The sequence below is a fragment of the Dermacentor silvarum genome, chromosome 3 (genome assembly GCF_013339745.2).
Source record: "Dermacentor silvarum isolate Dsil-2018 chromosome 3, BIME_Dsil_1.4, whole genome shotgun sequence".
NCBI classification, from domain to species: domain Eukaryota; kingdom Metazoa; phylum Arthropoda; class Arachnida; order Ixodida; family Ixodidae; genus Dermacentor; species Dermacentor silvarum.
This window is the reverse complement of record NC_051156.1, coordinates 215,610,867-215,614,942: the sequence shown is the minus strand read 5'-3', so window position 1 is coordinate 215,614,942 and position 4,076 is coordinate 215,610,867. Positions and strand designations below refer to the sequence as shown.

General features: G+C 48.9%; 2 non-coding genes across 2 annotated transcripts; both read right to left on the bottom strand.

Annotated features, from left to right (window-relative positions):
* Positions 1-562: 562 nt before the first annotated feature.
* Trnaa-agc (transfer RNA alanine (anticodon AGC)) lies at positions 563-635 on the bottom strand. Its single transcript has one exon. It is a non-coding gene; the product is annotated as a tRNA-Ala (tRNA).
* A 191-nt stretch (positions 636-826) lies between these two features.
* Positions 827-899, bottom strand: Trnaa-agc (transfer RNA alanine (anticodon AGC)). The gene has a single exon. It is a non-coding gene; the product is annotated as a tRNA-Ala (tRNA).
* Between the last annotated feature and the right edge of the window lie 3,177 nt (positions 900-4,076).

Here is a 4,076-nt window from a genome sequence, read left to right as displayed (position 1 = left end):
AAAGCTACTATCATTACTCCGTATAGCTCTCTACAAATTTGCTATCGCAATTGATGCTTCGCCTTTCAGGTGAAACTGCGACAACTTTTATTGGATTACAGGTTAATGTAATAAATACCATAAAAGAAAGAAAAAAAAATGTTGCAGTGGCTTAGCTCGGCTATGCCAGGATATACGTAGCGTTAGCAAAGGTTCAGCTGATTATTCTTAGCTTTCCTGATTGTCTAGATTGTCAAGGATTAGCTTGATTGTCATGCTTACTGCTGCTCCAATGACACACACAAACGCCAGTCAGAAGCGCAGCGGCTCCAGCGCAGTGTCAGACGGCGACTGCACAGCGAGCGCGCGCCGGCGCCAGTGCGTCTACCACGGCTACGACGTCACTCCTTTGGAATGCGCAGACTGGCGGCGGCGGAGTGCGCGAGAGGTGCCGGCTCCGGTGGCTCCGGTGCCCAAGCCATGTGACATCACTGATCCTTGCGCATGCGCAGCACGGCTCTTGATGTGCCGCGCGAAACGGGCTTGGCTAGGCCAGTGTAGCTAACGCTACAAAAAGAAATTGTGGAGGTGCTGGGTATCGATCCCAGTACCTCTCGCATGCTAAGCGAGCGCTCTACCATCTGAGCTACACCCCCGACTGAGAGCTATAGGCATACACATATAACCCGATCAGTAAATACTTGCTGATGCTGGCGGAAAACGAGCGCTCTGACAGTGGCGGCAGACCGGTTCTTACGTCGCGCGCTGGCACTTAGTTATGCGCAGTGTTTGATTCAATCAAATATAACGCACCTCCGTAATAGCACAAAAGAAAAAAAAGAAATTGTGGAGGTGCTGGGTATCGATCCCAGTACCTCTCGCATGCTAAGCGAGCGCTCTACCATCTGAACTACACCCCCGACTGAGAGCTATAGGCATACACATATAACCCGATCAGTAAATACTTGCTGATGCTGGCGGAAAACGAGCGCTCTGACAGTGGCGGCAGACCGGTTCTTACGTCGCGCGCTGGCACTTAATTAGGCGCAGTGTTTGATTCAATCAAATATAACGCGCCTCCGTGATAGCACAAAAGAAAAAAGTTGCAGTGGCTTAGCTCGGCTATGCCAGGATATACGTAGCGTTAGCAAAGGTTCAGCTGATTATTCTTAGCTTTCCTGGTTGTCTAGATTGTCAAGGATTAGCTTGATTGTCATGCTTACTGCTGCTCCAATGACACACACGCGGTATATGTATTATGTGGCACATGTATATTTATTTTTGCTCAACGTCACGTTGCTTCTCTATTGCCACAAAGACGGCTCGGTGATCAGTGAAGTAACACGCTGCCGTCTCTATGGCCCCAACACAGTATTTGGAGTTGTCTTCTTCTGTTCATTCCTCCTACGCTCAACCGCTTATTGCCAGGCAACTACTTCGGGATCCGATGAGTCAAGCTTCTCCGTTCTTGTGCGCTGATGAGCAGCATTTGCGCGCTCCTTCTCCATGGCTATACCACACTGGCAAACGCCAGTCAGAAGCGCAGCGGCTCCAGCGCAGTGTCACACGGCGACTGCACAGCGAGCGCGCGCCGGCGCCAGTGCGTCTACCACGGATACGACGTCACTCCTCTGGAATGCGCAGACCGGCGGCGGCGGAGTGCGCGAGAGGTGCTGGCTCCGGTGTATCCGGTGCGCAAGCCGTGTGACATCACTGATCCTTGCGCATGCGCAGCACGGCTCTTGATGTGCCGCGAAACGGGCTTGGCTAGGCCAGTGTAGCTAACGCTACAAAAAACGACAGGGGCTGAATCGGTTATCGTGGTGGTATCGCAACTCGGAGGTCAGTGGTTCGAATCCGCAGTCCAACGAGCCATTTTTATTTTCGCGCGGCTTGTGTTTTTTTTTTTTTTGTGCGCCAACACCAAGAACACCGACGCCGACACGAGTGAGGCAATCCAAGCTTCGCTTTAAAAAATTAAGCCAGTTGCACGCTTATTAAATCTGATGAAACAGCAGAGCTCTGCAAGCGCGGGTTCATAGCGTAGTGGGTATGACGCTCGCCTTCGGGCCGTGAGTACCCGCGTTCAAATCCCGCGTCTTTCTCTCTTTGTTTATATTTCGTTCTCTCTCTGTGTCTCTCTTTCTTTCTTTCTTTCTCTCACTCTCATTATAGCCTTGTGGTTGTGACGCTCGCCTTCGGACCGTGGGCACCCAGGTTCGAATCCCGCCTCGTCAGAAAGTTTATTTCGTTTTATTTATTGCTCTCGCTCTCCTTCGCTCGAAACTGCGAGCGCCATCGCTCCGTAGGGATCAACCTCGACCTTAAACAGCTCCGCTGTTAAAAAACTGGCAAACCCCATGCCCTGTGGGAATCGATTGTATGCGAAACAGTCTGCGGGGAGCGTACCAAGTTAACGAAATGACCACACCAAGACGTAGGCGGCTGTTTCATGACCTACATGACACGCATGTCATGACATGTGTCAGATAGATCATCACATTTATCATTTATTTTTTTCATTCACTCTTGTCATACTATCCCAGTTTTTAAACTTCGGGATCGTAAAAATCTTGTGCATCACAACGGGCTTTTCGCAGTAACTTAAGCTTGCTTCTTCATTACGTGACGTATAGCTCACCCTGGCGGCCACGTGAGAGCGTCAGCCCTAGTACGCGCGCGGCGATTGGCGTATCCGTCTTTATAAAAAAAACGTCATAGTCTCTCCTACATCGTGTGTAGGTTCTTTTCTAGGCGTTAACGCACATCGGTCCGGAGGGTCACGCCCCCGTGCAACGCCGGTTGAAAGTTGCATGGTTCCAAAGCGAAACGTACATGATGATGATGATGATGATGATGATTTATTGGCATCCCCTTTGAAACGGGGTGGCGACAAATAGTCACCTAGCCTGCTTGATTTAATCAGGTATACTACACATGTTCTTTATCTAGCATTTTTGTATACCCCCCCCCTCTCATTATCTTTCTTTTTCAAAAATTTTGCTTGTACCGTTGCCTATGATTTTAAGAGATCAGGTCGTATCCATCTTTTCCCTGCTTTTTTTCCACCAGTACTCTAATCGTCTCTTGCTGATCTCTACGGCTGATCTGTTTCATCGCTCCAATGCGAAGCGGCACCTTGTGGCGCCTACTGAAATCTCTGGGGTTTCGCGGAGAAAAGAGAATGGGCGTGGCGGCAGTGGAAGGAGACCAACGACGAAGCAGAGCACCGCGAGGCGGAAAGAAATGCGAACCATCCATGTGGCCCCGTTCCCGGAAACTTGAAACCTTTCACCGGAGCAACGGTCAATCACCACATACACAGCTTCGCTGGTCATCCACCTTCGCACTGTGGAATGGCAGTGTTTTTATTGTTTCATTATTTATTGTATAATTATTGTATGAAACTCTATGCACGAGGCTACACTTGGTTCTTTATTCGATGGCTACATCGCGCTGGGGCCTCCTGCTGCGCTGTGACTACTGAAGCGCTCCCTGTCGGCGTTCGTTAGTGTCACGATGCAGTACTTCACTGGCAGCGCCGGAGCTGGACGTCACATCCTTTACATCCATTGCCGGAAATCAGTAGTGAAACCCGGCATAAGACACTTTCGTGTTAAAACGAATATAAATTAAGCAAGCTAATTTGAAATATTTTGTCAATATATGGTAAGTCATCTCCATCATAATCAAAATTCATTGGCCGAATAATCTTGTGCCACAGCGATAACCGGTGCGCTCGACATCTTGCACCATTGTCATTTTTTTACGGCTAAACAGAGGGAGAAAAGTAAGAAAAGGCAGGCAGATTATAACCAGGAAGCATGTCCGCTGTGCTACCTAGCTGATCAAGTGCTCGATTATCTTACTAAGTTACTAAGTATGATTCACTCCTGCTTCTTCATTCATAAATACCCTCTCAAAACAAGCAATTGATATAAAGCTACGATATGCCCGAATTGCGAACACCATCTCTGCCAGTGACATAAAGTGTGTTCCAAGTGTGTTCAACGCACTGCTGCATCCGCCATCTTGCCACGCTGCTTTTATACTTCTAGATTTCTCGGTTGCCTGCCTTGTCACACATCTTCGTTAAG